Source organism: Zalophus californianus, chromosome 3, assembly GCF_009762305.2.
Source record: "Zalophus californianus isolate mZalCal1 chromosome 3, mZalCal1.pri.v2, whole genome shotgun sequence".
Classification (NCBI taxonomy): domain Eukaryota; kingdom Metazoa; phylum Chordata; class Mammalia; order Carnivora; family Otariidae; genus Zalophus; species Zalophus californianus.
Window position 1 is genome coordinate 146,287,120 of NC_045597.1, and position 18,522 is coordinate 146,305,641.

Below are 18,522 nucleotides of genomic sequence, written 5' to 3' on the forward strand. Positions count from 1 at the left end.
TGGTGTTCAACAATTCATTAGTAGCGTGTAATACCCAGTGCTCATCAAAGCACGCACCCTCCTTAATACCCATCACCCAGCTACCCCATTCCCCCATCCCCCTCCCTCTGTAACTCTCAGTTTGTTTCCCGGAGTCCAGAATCTCTCATGGTTTGTCTCCCTCTTTGATTTCTTCCCATTCAGTTTTCCCTCCCTTCTCCTGTGGTCCTCCACGCTATTCCTGATATTCCACATAATTGTGAAACCATATAATTGTCTTTCTCCACTTGACTTATTTCACTTAGCATAATCCCCTCCAGTCCCATCCATGTTGATGCAAATGGTGGGTATTCATCCTTTCTGATGGCTGAGTAATATTCCGTTGTATATATGAATCTCCACTTTAAACTATTCATTAATGATACTGTCCTTATTGCTTTGTTTTTGTGCATATCCTTACTTTTTGCCCACCAACTTCTTCTTTACATTGTTCTTTTATCCATCTCATGGTTCCTGTTTATCTAAAACTTTAGAGTAGTTACTATTTTATCTAATGGGCCAATAATGACTTCTTCTGCCCAGTGACTCTCACTCTCAACTCTTGTTCATGTTACCAGTACCCAATTTGCTGTAGGCTTATTTGGAACATTATTTTTCAGAATGTGATTCATAAAAATTCTGTGCTAGAATTTCCAAGGATGACCATTAAAGATACAGATTCCTGGGTCTATCCACCTGAATCAGAACTCTGGGCTCAGGGATAGGATCTGAATTTTTAATAAGCTCCCCAAATAATTCTTATATCTAGCAAAAATTGAGAGGACTTATGCTTGAGAGAGAACTTGATTCACCCAGCTATTCTTGTTATCCTTGTTTAAGCAGAATTGGTTTTTTAATAACTAGATAAAAATGAAGTGTCTGTCTAGCTCCTGTATTTACTGCCCTTAAACAGTGAGAAACTGGATCAATATGCATAAGGATTCTAGAATATTTTTTAGAAGTAAATTTATTGAAAACTTCATTCAGTCATTTGGTCTATAGCAATAACTAGCTAGCTACATATATATCACAATATATAGCTGTGTCAGATATTTGAGAAACATCAGGGAACAACCCAATATTTGAGACCCTAAGCAAGGTCCAACTACAGGTATAAGCTATGTTATTTTTGAGCAAAATTGACCATGGTGGTAGAAAGATACGATACCAGTGGGCTGGCCCTTTAACCGAGGGGGAAGATTAATGAAAAGTAGCACTTATGGGTCCATATAATGATTTCCAGATCCTGCCCAACTCAAGCATGTTAGGGCTAACCCACAGGAATATTACTGTATGATTAAATCCAGAGAACTGATATTTGTGTGTTTGTATTTAATGACTTGAATTCCCTACCACCAGCACACATCTTCCTCCTTTGGGCTCTGAAAAACTCTGAAAACTGAAACCTTTTGGAAATGGAACAAATGTTCTTGGCATCTAAATCTTACTACACAGATGTGAAATATTTATAATTCATATGATACCATTTAGAGTAGCTTTTCACATGTTTTGCTATAGAAATATCAGCGTGTTAATTACAGAATGCTATATCAGATCCATCTAGGGGTTTATGTAATATTTGGTATATACATACTATTACAGTTCCAAAAATCTGAGCCATTCTTAATTATGAAACACAACTGACCCAAAGAGTTTGTGGACTTGTACTAAGTATTGAAGAATTAAACAGTCTGTAAAACTTAACTACAACTCAGTCAGTTTTGTAATTGACCACATTTTAAAATTCCATTTAAAATACTGGCGTACCTGGCTGGCTCGTTTAGAAGAGCATGTGACTTTTGACCTCAGGGTCATGAGTTTGAGCCCCATGTTGGGTGTAGAGATTACTTACATAAATAAAACCTAAAAAAAAGAGTGAAAAAATATTTCTCTAACAATTACTGTTGAGTCACAACAATAAAAATATGACCCATGCAATTCAATAAAATGCTAAATTGATGGACAAAGACTCCTAAATTAAAAGAAAATTCAATACATGTCTGTGTGTGTGTGTATGGTTATTCATCTGGATTATAAAACTAGTGAGATGGATAAACATATACAAAGTATTATAGATTTATTAATAAATTGGTAAAAGATAATTTGGAACAAGTGGATAAAGAAAAACAGGATAAAAGAACTTACTAAAATGTCCATATTAAAAAATTTGAAGCAAGGAAGAAGCACTACAAAATGAAGATGGTTTTGGATATCAACAGAGAGAGAAAAATGAATATTTTAATATTAGAACCAACTCAGTTATTTAAAGGGAAATTTAAAATAATGAAAATTTAACTGTGATAACCACTGATATTTAATATAACAAAGTGACTAAAATTTAGGGGAGAGTGAGCTTGTAAGGCAGAAAAGAGCACACTTAAGAGTCATACTGAGAAAAGGAACTGTGGCCAGTATGTTTTTTTAGTTTTGTAGTAACCGATCTTCACATTCTATTTTAACACTTTGCTTTATTAGAATTTAATGTATTGTTATAAGTAGAGCATCAAAAAGGCTTTTAATTCTTTAAATTTTCTACCACTTAATTATTAAGAAATTGTTTTGAAGAAATAATCAACAAATTTTAATTTATATACCTGTCAAAAAGATATTTCTTTTTTAGAAATTATTAATTACATTAAGAGGACCTTTGAACACATTCTATTAGCTGAATATAGACTAATGTTATTACAGCAAGAATTACAGTTGTCATGAAACATGTGATAATTAATTACAACTTTTGATGTTCTTTATCAAAAATAAATTGTTCTGCCCATTCTACTACTGCTTTTTGAATTAACACATATTTATAGGGGCTCATCATACTATTATTTTTTTCCAGCCATATAATACAAATTCGAATGCATTTTTATTCCTCTGGTGATTTTTTTTTTAACTCTTCAAACTAAATGAGACCACCATAAAAACACATTTTTATTTAATCAACCTTTCACACTGCCAACTGTTTCTGATCAATAAGTCAGTCACCTTGGTTTCATCTTGTGGTTAAATGGCTTTATCACTCATATGTTTTCATACATATTGATGAGAACATGCCCCAGTTAGGTCAGTAAAATATAAGGAACATGTTAGACTTGGGATATGAGTAGAAAATTCATGTTTAAAATACAGAGCTTTAATGTTGTTGGAATAGCCAATGGGGTACAAATAAGCTCAATTTTCTTTGAAGTGCCCCTGCCTATTAGTCAATGTCAAATCTTCTTTAAGTTTAGATGAAACCCTTTATAATTTATGTATTTTTATATGAGAGTGTATTTGACCTTTTATGATATCTGAAAATATCCTTTAAATATCTATATTCTTACCAAGTTGACTAAAGCACTGAGGAATAGAAACTGGAAAAAATAAGCCCTTAGGTCAATAGCTGTTCCAGGGTATTCTAATGACTCCAGTGAAGTTTTAGAAAGTTTGGTATAAGGTTCTCTAGCCTAGATTGGGGCTTTCCACTTTTAAAGTGCATATTAATCACCTGGGGACCTTGTTAAAGTGCTTTCTAATTTAGTCAGCCTGGAGTGGGACCCGAGAGTCTGTATTTCTAACAAGTTCTCAGGTGATCTCTGTGCTGCTGGCCTGTGGCCCACACTGGGGTTTCTACAGCCCTTGTACCTCAGAGTCTGATGAGTTGGCTTATGGATCCTGATGTTACATCTCTAAAAATGATTTTATAATTAGTCTGTGGCAAGCCCTGGGTATTGAGATTTTTTTCTCTCACTTTTTTAGGTGATCTCATGTGCAACCAAGTGTTGAGGAACTCTGCTCAAGAGCAAAGCAATGATTTAGAACCTTTTACAAAACTTCTGAGAAGTTCTGATGACTAAAATTGTAAAAGTTCATCTCCTTCAGGGCTCTTGAGGCCTGTAACTTATATACTTTTAATGGTGCCATGCAAACAAGAATACCTCTGAAGTCCAACTACAGTCTTGAAATAAGAGCATACTTTGGGAAAATAATAACTTTTAATTGAGACAAATTGACCCTTAGGATCAAGTTATTAATGCTCATTGTCCCTTCTCTATCATTAGTAGACATCAGTGGGTGGATTAGTATAAGAGTAGCAAATGAATACTTTGTGTGGTAATAACTGTACTAAATCTGAATATTTCTTGAAACCATTTGCACAACTTTAATGTACCTGTGATTTAGTCATCTCCTTGGAGTGCAATTTTAAACTGTTACTTCCTTGGTTTGGAAACCTGTATGTGGTTTATGACCTGGTTAGTTTAAATTGATTCTTTCTCTATGTACCCAATTAGCAATTATGGTTTTCAGAGCCCAAAGGGGGAAGATGTGTGTTGGTGGTAGGGAATCAAAGTCATTAAATACAAAACCACAAAGACAAACAAAAACAAAATAAAACCCAAACCAACTTATCATTAGTTACCTCAGAAAACCTACCACAAACACTGTTGGTTAAATTATTCTGTTTTTGTTTGTTTTTATACAGCAACTTCATCTGTGTTTGCAACTTTTATACTTGATGATGTCAGTTGGCAGTGAAATCCTTAATTCAGTCCTTAATCCTACTTCCTTTCCCTTTCCTTTCTTTTAGCTAAGTGTTGATCCTTGTGTTTCTTCCCTCAAGAGAACTGGAACTTTATCTTGCTTTTTATGCTCTAAGCCCTATTTTCAGGTTAATTATAAAATTGCCACTTATAAAGTATGCAATATAGACGTAGTTATACCTTCTCATATACCTTTTAAACTTAAGCCAAACAAATGACTTTCAATGAGTATAAAATGAGGCATCATGAAAGACCGTGGAAATCATCTGGCATAGAGTGAACTTTTAGCATTATTGATCTCATATTAATCCATATACTTAGCTGAACCCTGCTGTGGTTCATAATAACAAACTATTTTATTTGGGGAGAAACGTGCATACTACTATTCTGGTGAAACTGTCCACATTTCAGTCCCAGGTTTCCCCACCTTCTCCCAACATAAAAACTCTGTCTCAGAATAGCTCAAGCAGACTCTAGAAAATGAGCACCAAGGGAAATGGGGAAACAAGGTGTTTTGCTGTGGCTTCCATAACAAAGCACCATGGACTTGGCTGGCTTAAACAAACAAGTATTGGCTCATGGTCTGGAAGCTAGAAGTCCGAGATCAAGGTGTTGGCAGGGATGGTTCCTTCTGAGGGTTGTGAGAAAGTATCTTTTCCACTCCTCTTTCCTAGTTTCTGGTGCTTTTCCAGCAGTCATTACTGTTCCTTGGCTTGTGGATGCATTACCCAGATCTCTGTTGCAATGTTCACATGGAGTTCTCCCTGTGTGTGTGTGTCTCTAAACTTCTTCTCCAAGAACACCAGTCATTCTGGATTAGGGCCCACTCTAATGACCTCATTCCAACTTGATTACCTCTATAAAAACGCTGCTTTCCAATAAAGCCACATTCTGAGGTACTAGGGATTAGGACTTCAAGAGGGGAATTTTCGAGTAGCACATATCAACCCACAACACAAAGCAAACTATTTGAGGTCATCTGTTCCTTGGCTGAAAATTCAGTTAGGACAGCAAAAGGAGACTGGGAATCACTGTTTCTATTAGGAGAACTGTAGATACCTGACTTCCACTAAGCACCTTGGTCAAAAAGATTGACTGTGAACTAACATTCATCAAACATTGACTATATGGTGGGCATTCTTCTATGTGCCCTACATCATCTGTGCCATGCAAGTTCACTGTAAACAGGAGGAAACTCAGACACAGAGAAGTTAAGTAATTTGCACAGGGTCACAGAGGAAGAGGCAGAATCAAAATTCAAATCCGGAAAATCTAGTCCTAGAGGCTCGGATTCATAGCCACAGTGGGAGACTGCCAGGGACTGATCTGCCTCCACAGGGAGGAGCCTGCATGTTGATTGAGCATTTAGTGTTCTCCAAGGTTTCTGCTAGCGATCATAGCCCGTTACTTTTGTTATGTTTAAAAGAAAAAAATTTTCTGTGTAACAGAGACTAAATAGTAAACACTAATGAAATCTTTTTAGATTGATATACATGGTGTGGATTTTCTGATTTATTTAGGACCCTTAATTATATGAATTACTTAAAGTGAAAGTAAAATGTGAAGAATTCTATAGAAACCACTAAATTAAAAAGAAAAGTACTTAAAAGGGGGTCTTGTTTTGAATTCAAAAAAAGGCATTAAAGTTGAGAAGGAAAAAATATATTTAATCCCTTTAGAGAACACAGTCATTAAATACAAAACCACAATTAGTGAAATGAAATTAAAGGGGAATGTAAGCCACTGCTCTTTGCAGTGAGGGCAGTGGACTCAAGGCAAGAACAGAACACCTAGAAGGATCTTTGCTGGTTGTGAGAAGAATTGTGCTCCTTGCTGCACTGACATGATTTTCTGCTCTGCTCTCTATAGTTCAGTTGGAATCAGTCATGAAGAGATCAGTTACAGGGGTTACTGTGCAACTGGCAAAGAGTGATTTGAAGACATTTCTTCAGAGGCAGCAAAGCTCAAGACAGAATAACTGATGAGTCTCTAATGAAAGGGAGTTGGGAATTATCTAATTAGTGCCTTTCTAAAGAGGTGGCAAATGTGACACTGGAGCCCTTTGGGAATCCAGGACAGCAAAGAAGGGGGAACATGCAGCTTCGAGTAGCAGGCCTCGTATGACGCATGAAAAACTAAAATAGTACAGGTCATAAAGTCATACAAGTACGTGCATAAAGATAACTATTTGTTTTGTCCCAAGTGCCTCATTCTTTGTCCTTCTCTTAAACAACATACATTATGAGCACTTACGTTATGTTAATTCCGGTGTGGTGGTGGTGGTGATGTTCTATTTTTCATGTACTCGGGTCAGAGAGCCTGCATTAGAACCTGCCTTTGTGGCATTCACAAATATTGGTGGGAAGAGGTCAAAAACAGTCTGGAAAAGAAAAAAATATATATTTTAAATGGGTGAAGTATGGCAGTTAGGGAAGGAAATGGGTCAGTCTTAGATGGACAAGCTGGTAACAAGCTACACAGAATAAAGCTCAGGTTAGGCAGGAGGTCACAAATCATGCAAGTGCATAAGAACCATGTGTTTGAAAATTCTGCAAGTAGAGAAAACAATTTTGTCAAGTATTCAGGAAAATAGGGAATTGAAGATCCATCAGCGGTAAAGGAGCAAGACAAAGCTGCAGGAGAAAACAAAAACTTATTAGCAGAGAAGGATCTTGATAAGTGAGGCAAAGTCCTGCTTTAGCCCAGAACTTGCCGCTGTTTCCTGTGGATCAAGAGCTAATCTATAAGAATGGCTGGCCTAAGGTTTATAGGTGGCGAGAATTAAAGACATTACATTAGTAAAACACTTGGGGAAAAAAAAGAAAACCTGTTTGCAAACATTTTTAAACAATAAATAGAACATATTCCTTTGCATATATGAGGCTCTCTTAAACTTTATTCAAAAATATGAGTAGGGGAAAAAAACGACATAGTTTCAAAAGACCATTTAATGGAGAGGCCGTGTATAATTTAGACATTTATTTTATTGGAATTATATCCTCAACAATAAAATTGAAAACACTAATTTGAAAAGATATGTATCCCTATTTTTGTTGCAGCAGTATTTACAATAGCCATGATATGGAAGCAACCTAAGTGTCCATCAGTAGACAAATATGTAAGGAAGAATTGTGTGTGTGTGTGATGGATGATTATGCAGCCACAAAGAAGGATGAGATCATGTCATTTGAGACAACATGGGTGGACCTAGAGGGTATTATGCTAAATGAAATAAGTCAGATTGTGAAAGACAATTACCATATGATTTCACTCATTAGTGGAATCTAAAAAAATGAATGAACAAAAGCAGAATCCGATCTATAGATACAGAGAACAGACTAATGATTGCTAGAGGAGAAGGGGATCGGGGTTGGGCAAAATAGTTGAAGGGGGGCAGGAAGTAAGGCTTTTGGTTATAGAATGAATAAGTCATGGAAATAAAAGGCACAGCATAAGGAATTTAGTCAATGATATTTTAATAGTGATATATTAGGACAGATGATAACACTTGTTGTGAATATAGCATAATGTATAAACTTGTCGAATCACTATGTTGTATACCTGAAACTGATGTAACATTGTGTGTCAACTATGCTTAGATTAAAAAAAAAAAAATTCTTTTTGAAATATAAGGTAAGACTCCATCCGAAACTCCATCTTGGCTGTTTCCCCTAGTGGAACTTAGTAGAAGCATGCTACGTTGGGTTGCTCTTCTCAGCCCGAACCATACCATAGAATACAATTTCAGGTTTCAGTGGAGCTACATTAATTTTTGTATATGCTATCTTCAGTCACCAAGATGTTGTCTCACTAAAGTGCGAAACAAATTCATTGTAATTGGCTAATATTAGCGTGAAGAAAAACCTGATGGCAATTTTGTAAAGGCAAAATGTTGGTGGATACTGATTCTAATGATAGAAAATTTTAAGGTGCTCAGAGGGTAGGAATCTGGAGTTGAGGTTTTACACTATCTGGTATCAACCTACCTCTCTGGTCTGATTATTGGTTATCCATTTTATTCAACAATAACCAGTGCTCTTGCAGAACCAAAACTGACATCTTGCCCTGTTGCTATTAAGGGTGAGCATATAAATTCTATCCCACAGTTAGGAAGAAGTGGTGCTTTGTACCCTGAAATTAACAATAACTACAACAAAAATCAGAGTCACCCTGTCTTACGTGCATTTCTCATGGGTTGCTGACTCCCTAATAAAAACATATTTATCCCTGACTTTTCAAATGTTAATATCTGATAATGATCTTTGTGAATATAATAATCATGTGAGAAAATTCTTGTGTGATCAACATGAACTGAGAAACAATGAACTGAAATATTGATGATACTGTGTTTCTTGTCCTTTAAACAAGTATATTTTTTAAAACAAGTTTATTTTTTAAAAATTATTTGGCAAGTCAATTTCTTACTGCTGGGCTCTCTTGCAAATTTTTTTTGTGAATGCTTTGTTGTTTGTCATACTGAGACATTCTTGAACGTTACTCTGTTTCTTCTGGGTTCCCTGCCCATGATCTACAGTTTCTTACCTCTACATTTGGTTTATACTGTTAACTTTTCCTGGATTTCTTTCCTCTTCTTTTCCATCTAGCAAACTCCTATCCTTTTGTCATGACCCAGAGTAAATGTTGCCATTTCTGTAAAAGTTTAGGTTTTGCCTCATGCTAATCCCTCCTTCCAGTATGTTCCAATACTATTTTGTTAAACCTACATTATCTTATTACTACTTAGTTATTATTTTTAAATATCTACTTCCCATGATTTTACCTGGAATAGCAGATATTAATAAATGTTGATACATGCTTATCAGTGGCCAGATGAGAGAGACTTTGGAATACAATACCAAATTTAACATTTTGATAATGATCTCTTCTACCCATATATTAAGTCTGATCTTTCTCAAATCTATATAATTCACATAAGATTATCTTTAAAGAAAAATATATAGTTGTAAAATAAATATCTTAAATATATTAATATTGCCTTTGCTTAGCCTAAAAATATCATCAAATTTCTTCACTGTCTTTGTGGTTGTGAGAGAGAGATGGACCAGTTTGTAGAACGCTAAAGACTTGTGAAATAAATTCATTTCTAATAAGAGACAAATTTGAAATGAATGCTTCATATTTATATAAAATATAAACACTCATTCATGTGAAATGAACATTTCACTAACATATATTCCATAATTTGCTTGGTGGCAAGCTCTGTGTTTCTATTTTTACAGATGAATAACACTATCCAACTCAGAATAAGAATTCAGCAGTTGAATAATACTTTGTTTTGACTTAAGGAAGCTTTAAGTGGTTTAGTACATGAGTGCTAGCATCAGATGTCCTGCCCAAATGCCAACTTTATTTCTTACACATTTCATGACCTTAGTGATTGAAATTTGTTGTGCTTTACTTTTGCCATACTATTTTGGGAAGAACATAAAGAAGTATCTGACACAAAGAAAGCCCTCGGTGTTAGCTATGATTATTTCAGTCAATAAAGAATCACATGTTTTCAACAAAATGGTCACAGAAAAGTTCTCTGTTTTACTTATTGTGGCATTTTTCATACATTTTCCATATTTTGAATCAAAATCCAATTTAGAAATCTCCAGAACAGGTGCAATTTGGGACAAGATATTCCTATTTCTGAGTGTTTGCTTTTACTGTAAGAATTCCCCAGAGGCTCCTTTTTAGCCCCTGATTATTCGGTGCTCATGACTAAAATTCCAATTTTGTTTCTTATAGATAACTTTTATTTTAATTTTAATTAAGAATTTCTATAACATTAAGAGGAAATTGAATGATTTTGGTGTCTGGATTTCACTGAGCTACTGTTAGTCCGGGCAATATTAGTGATTGCATCTGTAATTCAGTACAAAGAATCTCAGATTCAGTCTCCAGATGAATTGATGTGCTCAATTTTAATCTTGCTTTAAAATACTCATCTAATATCAGTTCACAAGGAGCTCATAAGTATGACCATTTACAAGTTTTAAAGTTTATCATATAGAAAATGAAATATGTTGATAACATATTATCTTCATTTATATCTATCACAAAATAGCACACACTCATTTAGAAAGCTATCAGTGACAATGCTCCAGGTTGTCAAATTCATCTTAGTTATTTTTTTTCTTTTTAAGAAGTTGGAAAGAAAATCAGAAAAAAAAAAGCACAAACAAAAATTCACACTAGTGAAAATGGTAGGAGTTTAGAACAGGAAAGTACAAGATCATTCATTATATGGACCAAACTACCATGAAAACCAATAACAGGTAGTTTGTGCTTCTACTGATTCTGCATAGTCTATCTAGAAACAGGACTTCGGTCATATGTCTTAGTATCATACCTGTGAGTTGCCTGTGGCAGTATCTGTTGCCACAATGTTTCAACCACAAAACAAACACTTGAGCGCCCAAACATGCATATGCACATGCGCGCACACATATTCCATAGGCAATTTCCATGGTTTCAGTCATTCTTCATACAAGATAATGTTCAAGTCATTGAACTTTTAATTTCTGCTGATGGATTATAATATCTCTTTACAAGGAAAGGTGTTATTTCCAGCTTAATTCAGTTTAGTGAAGTAGTATTTATATTGTTACTTAAGAAGGGATATGACACCTTGGAATTCCAACTAATCTGACAAGTTCAACTTACTAAAGTTAACGTGCCATCATGGTCATTCCAGTCATGCGCAAAAGAATTTAGTATAACAATATAAGTGTTACTTTCCAATCTGGGGTTATTCTGGGCCCAAGTACCACTTGGAGACTATCTGAAAATTTGTCTCTACACTGGGACCCAGAAAAACAGAAGATCCATGGGACAATTTTCCAGAGATAAAAAGCATTAAAGAATAATTAATTTTAACAGAAAATGAAGTGAAGGCTAAATCCAAATTAGTGCTTTGGCATATGGAATGGATTGGAACATTTGTTGGAATAGAATATGGTCCAGACAGGCAATGTATTAAATGCTGGGAAAATAATGGTGACTATAAAGCATCTACTCAAGAAGCAAAACTAGACTAGAAGAGTAGAGTCTTTAACTTTCATGTGGTCTAAGAAAAGTATTTAGTTTGATGAGATTTTTCTTATTTTATTTATTCCCCCGAGAGCCTGCCCTTGTAGTTATTTCTACAAGCAGTGCTGGCTTAATGCAAAATAGTCTAAAACTTATTTTTGAAAGTGCCAAATATGTATGTTTTAAGCTGAAGTATAATCCTACCCTGGATGAGATCCCCAATCTAGACAAGATTTTTCTAGAAAAAATAATTTGAACAAAATATTTCATTTCCTGATATTGGAGTTTTATACCATGATATTGGAGTATTAATAGTTTATTAAGATTATAAGAATCTACACTATTATGTAGCAAAAGCAAGGAAACAAACAAGTATAAGATATCTACAAAAAAGTTATGTCTCTCAAATACAGCAAACTGTAATTTACCATGATTGTTAGCAACTGGTAGAATATTAAAAAGGAAAATAGTGCAGGAATTAGGCTATTAGAACCCCAAAGAAGTTAAGTCCTGTGTAGTGATATTTTTTAGAAGTCTTATTTTATGAAAATAGCATCATACATGTATTTTCTGTTTTCTTCCAAATAAATGCATATTTAAAAAATTCTTTTTTTTGTTTTTTTTTGTTTTTTTGTTTTTTAAAGATTTTATTTATTTGACAGAGAGAGACACAGTGAGAGAGGGAACACAAGCAGGGGGAGTGGGAGAGGGAGAAGCAGGCTTCCCACTGAGCAGGGAGCCCGATGCAGGGCTCGATCCCAGGACCCTGGGATCATGACCTGAGTCAAAGGCAGCCACTTAACGACCGAGCCACCCAGGCGCCCCATATTTAAAAAATTCTTACAATATGGTATTAAAGAAGATAAATTTTAAATTACTAAAACTTCCACATCTTGATGTTTAGCAATATTTCATAATTTCATACATCTAACTATGTTTATATACATGCAAACGTATATACACATATACTGTCTCTCATACGCGCACACACACACACACACACACACACACACACACACACTTATACCCACAAATGGAAACAACAGTACATCTTGTTTCTTACTGTGGGTATCTTTTATCAGTTGTTTCCTATTCCCCTACCCCTTCTATCACCCTTTCCTCCAATAAGTAATCAATGTTGTGAATTTGTTGTGGATCACTTTACCTTGTTTTCAATGATGATATGACTGTATATTAATTTTACATATATAGGATTTTTATTTGTCTTATAAATATAGGATCTGTAAAATATATATTCTTCTCTGTTATCCTGCTTTATCATGGTTTTTTTTTGGTTGGGAGAGAGTTTGAAAATGAATTGTAGAAATCACTCCCTTTCAACTGGCATACTTTTTTTTTTATTCTATCGTATAAATTCATTACTGTTTATTCAAGTTATCTCAATAGAAGAACATTCTGATTTTTCTCTCTGCTTTCTTCACATGTGAAAGTTTCTATAAGGTATTTGTTTACCTAATAGGAAGATTGTCCCATTTAATTTCAATTTTAATAGCTATTGAGAGATTGACTTTCAAAAAAATTTTTAAAAACCACATTTTTATCAGCAATATAATGAGAATATCCCTTTTCCCTGAATATCACTCAACAGTGGCTAATTTTTTTTAAATGATAACCTCATTTTACTTTAAATTAACTAGTGTGAAACTAAGCATCTTTTCTTATGCTTATTTCTGTTTCTTTAAATTGCCTAATAGGCTTTTTCACTTTTTCTGATAAGTTCTTTGTCTTTTAATCTTTGAAGGAGATTTTTGAATATTATAGATATCATTTTGATCTGTTTGTGCCAAAAATATTTTTTCTCAACTTGTCATTTTGGTGTTTTCTTTCTTTTATTTTTTCAATTAGTTTTTTATTTATATTTAATGTTTATCTTTGCCTCTATAGCCTTGGGTTTCCTGAATTGCTTTAAAACTCTCCCAACAGCTAAGATATAGTCTTTTATTATTCTTCTAAAGTATATTAATGTGTACAATTTATTGTATACATGTGTATACATTTTATACATGTATACAAATTGTATTACTTAAATATTCTTCTAAAATGTGTAATGCATCAATGTATTATTGTATTATTTGTTTATTCAGATATAACTATAAGTTAGGTTCAATTTTATAATATTTAACAACATATGATTGTCATTGACATAGATTAACTATTGGTAAATATTAAGACATATTGCTAAATTCTATTTTAGTCTATTGCCTACTTGCCTTTTCCTGAACCAGTATCATCTAAAGATTTTATTTATTTATTTGACAGAGAGAGACAGCGAGAGAGGGAACATGAGCAGGGGGTGTAGGAGAGGGAGAAACAGACTCCCCACTGAGCAGGGAGCCTGAAGCAGGGCTTGATCCCAGGACCCTGGGATCATGACCTGAGCCGAAGGCAGACGCTTAACGACTGAGCCACCCAGACGCCCCTGAACCAGTATCATTTACAGTGCATGCACGTACACACACACACACACATACACACTCCTTCCTGGTACAACATATGATTAAGGAAGCTGGCAGAAGGTTGAAATTCTGGCTGGGTAAATTACTACATGTGTGACATTTGATAAATCATGTAAACAAAATCTGTGCTTCAAATTCCTTATAAAGTATAATACCAACATATATATAACATCAAACATACAATTGATTATAATAACATGTCAGTACATAGGCCTGTATGGGGATCACATGAGCTAATTTATGTACTTTATTCATTTAAAACTGTTTTTGTTTATCTGCATTTTTTCAACAACTTTCACTTTTTTTTTTACCTTTGCCTACCTCATAGATTTCTTTTTTTTTTAAAGATTTATTTATTTATTTGAGAGAGCGAGAATGAGAGAGAGAGAGAGAGTACATGAGAGGGGGGAGGGCCAGAGGTTGAAGCAGGCTCCCTGCTGAGCTGGAAGCCCGACACGGGACTCGATCCCGGGATTGCGGGATCATGACCTAAGCCGAAGGCAGTCGCTTAACCAACTGAGCCACCCAGGCGCACAACTACCTCGTAGATTTCTTATTCCCTTTTTCTTTCTAGGTAGTGTAGTGGATGCTGTGCTGTTTCTTTTCTTTTCTTTTCTTTCTTTCTTTCTTTTTTTTTTTTTTTTTTTTTGATATTGTGCTGTTTCATGCAGGTGTTCCTGCTAGGACCGGAGCACTCATTTCCCTACATGCTGGGCATGTTGGCATCAGTGTTTCTCAGCTAAGTACCTCTGGGACTTGCCCTCAGCTGAAAAGTTACATCACCTAAGGACATGCTTCATCCAAGAGGCAGTCTCCTTCCAATGGCTCTTTGATGAGAAAATCTAAAATTTGGACTTCCTTGCCCATTTCAGAACAAATATTAAGGGTCATTCCAGTTTGACAGTTCCCCATAGAATTGGCTGAAGCCTTAAGTTCCACTTTCTCTCTTGCCCAATCCTGCTTCCTTCACTCCCTACAGTTGTTGGTCCTGAAAATATCCACTAATAACACTTTCTGCAGGTAATTCTCCGTCTCAAAACCTGCATCTCAGGGATCCCATCCTGGGATGGGTAGTATCTCCATCTTTTTACTCACATGGCTTGTGTTGGTGATAGATTCTGTCTTTCAGTATCTCAGAACATCCTCCTTCTGTCCTGACTAGAGAATGTTCTCTCTGCTACATATCATATTTCTAATCCATAATTGTATTTTGAGACCTTTTTCCACTTCATTTCCAGGTTATCATTCTCTTTTTAGGTTCATATATTAAATTTTTAATTAGAAATATCTATGTTTTCTGGAATATTTATCTTCAATTGAATCTCTCCTGTATGTTGCCATTATTTTAAAAACTTTATTTTCTTCTGTCTACTCTGAATATTTTACTTTACTTAGAGCTGCCTGTTTTACTGGATCCTCTTATGTAAATTTTTTTTTTTTCTTGTACTCATGTTTTTGGTCACTCTGATAGTCTGAAGAGTAGAAAAACAACAGCAGAGGGGTAGTAAACAGAAGTCCATTCTCCAAAAGTCAAGTGATGTTCCAAAAGTAACTGTTGAGATGCTAAAAGAAGCCTTACTGCTCCCAGGACTTTTCTTTGTAGGCTTGGGTATGGAGATGAACCTAGGAAATCTGTACATCTTCCCAAAACATCTTGTAGCACCCAGTTGCCCACTGTGGCTTCTGGGATCACACACATGGGGTTGTAGCAGAACAATGAACACCAGAAGCCAAGTGTTCCCTGAGGAGCATGGAACTTTCATCTTTACACAAGTGATCACAGAGGTCTGTCCCTACTTTTGTCAGGATAAGAGCTTGCCAACATCATTTCCTCGTATTCTAGCAGAGCAGGAACATCCGCTGCATGCTCTTCCAGTATGCCTCATCACGATCATGGCTGATTTTCTCAGGAGATCTCTTTTCATCAGAGTTGAGCTTGGCTGGAACTTTAGAAACGCTTTTCTGGGCTGTTGTCTTGAGACCAGAAATAAAAATATATATGTTTTTATGGTCATTTATCATGAATTCTGATATCTTATTTCCAAATTTAGGTCTAATGTATAGACAATGTAGTAAAGAATGACTAATGACTACAAAGTTGCCTACCTTAGCAGTATAAAAGTAAGGATGCAGCTTTCTTTTTCTTTTCTTTTCTTTTGTTTTTTAGTTGAAGTATAGTTGAAATACAATGTTATCTTAGTTTCAGGTGTACAGCATAGTGATTCCACAACTCAATACATTACACTATGCTCACCATGATAAGTGTAGTTACCATTTGTCACCATGCAACATTATTACATTATTATTGACTATAATCCCTATGCTGTATTTTTCATTCCTGTGATTTATTTATTTTGTAACTGGAAGTTTGTAGCTTTCTTTTCTAATGTGATATAGAAGAGAAGTATAGAGGTAGAGGAAATTCAGACATGTTAATTTTTTAATATTATAAAACAGGAAGATTAAAGATACAGGAATAGTAGTCAGAATACAAAATAGATATTTATGTACATTAATTCAAGTTTCGAGGACCAAATAAGGAGAAATTAATGATAGGACTGTTATCATTGAAAATTGAAAGTTGAGAAGAGGAGCAAGTGAACTATATTCTCATTTGTCTTAGCAAAAATTCTAAAGAGAACATCAAAAATTTTCAAACATAGAAATATCATGATAAGATTATTATATAGTAGTAGAAGTTTCCATCAAAACATTAAAATTGCAAATTTTTACAAAGTGGTGGCCCCTGTGTAGTGGTACAGGGGTATGGATTTGGGAACAGTTGCTTTTCTCCTTGACCCCTCTGTACTTATTTATGTGTTAATTTGTAAAAAGAAAAGTCTCAAAATATTAATGATAATTTTTAAACCAAAGAAATAAATCTCTAGAGTGGAATTTCAGAAAATGTGGCATCTACGTGGTAGTGGTGGTACACTTGTAGTAATAATTAGGTGCCTTATCTCAAATTTAATTTCAAAGTAGAAAATTCATTTATGTAAGTATAAAAGTGATATCACCATAGGTGAACATGATGCTGAAGCTCTTAAAATGTACCATGTACCATGAAGCATTCCCTTCTAATAGAGTTAGGTTCCCCAGATATGGTTATTAATATGCAGGGCAGGGACTCCTGGGTGGCCTAGTTGGTTAAGCGTCTGCCGTAGGCTCAGGTCATAATTCCAGGGCCTGGGATCAAGTCCCACACCGGGCTCCTTGCTCAGCAGAGAGTTTGTTTCTCCCTCTGCCTGCCGTTCCCTCTGCTTGTGCTCTCTCTCTCTCCTCTCTCTGACAAATAAATAAATGAATAAATAAAATCTTTAATATACAGGACATTAAGTAGGCTGTGGAAGGAAGCAGAGCCATGCAGAGGGAGAATCTGACCTGTGATGTAGTCTTAAAGATGGCCCCAATCTGCCTAACAATAGGCTCTGAAGCTTGGATATGTCTTTAGCATTGTATTAAGTTGATTCATCAGATGTGGACTGCTCCTGGAAAGAGATGTGACATGAGGCAAGGCTGGTATCTTTGGCTATGGCAGGTCCTGAAGAGGACGGACAGCTGAGAGCAATGTTCTGAAAGGACTTCCCATGCCTGAGGCAATGCCATTATTCTTGAAGGGGGATCTGAGTGACACATCAACACAGTATATGTCTTAGGTGGTTCACATCCCTGGCTTCACATAGTTTATTCAATCAGGGGGTTCAGGCTTCTGGTGAGCATCACTTCCAGAGGGAAATTTAAAAGAGGAAGGTTAGTGGATCCAACAACAGCTCCTACCACTAAAGCTGGTCTCAGGGATGCAAATAAAACTCTGTCTCTCCTGTCCTTTCTAGGTTTTTCTCTCTGTTCATCTCAGTGTTACTTGGAGGCATTTCCCTGAGTCATTACTAGACCCTAATCAGTCTGGGTTGCTGCCATTGTCTTTGTACCGTAGAATTTGAGAAAAGGAGTACCAATGTGTTTCTGTAGATCAACTAGGTGTTACACATATTCCTCCCTATCCCATAGGTAATAATAGACTTACCTCCTACTAATGATAGGAGTGAGTTACTCCTGCCAAGATAGCTTTTTTCCTTCTTGCCTGCTCGTCTCTTAGAATGAGGATTCTAAAATACTCAGCTGGATATTGTAGCTTCTGGTTCAATGGGACTCTTGCTGGTGCTTCTAGTGGAAGTGTTCCACTATAGGAGTCAGGATCTCTAATTTGCAGAGCCAGAGTTGCAAGAACAAAAATATAAATTCTCCAAGTAGGTCACTGATTGTGATGGTAAGCAGAACCACTCTTACTTTCACTATTTGATTCATGTTTTCTACTTACTGGGGATATAGCACTAAATAAAATTCTTCAACGTGTATAGTACTGTGTTCTGGAGAATGGTGCCCCATCTTATTGACTCCTTTCAACAGTCTGTTCCGTAACTTTATCAGGCACTTATGGGTGATGCTATATGTGGTATAAAAGTGGATTT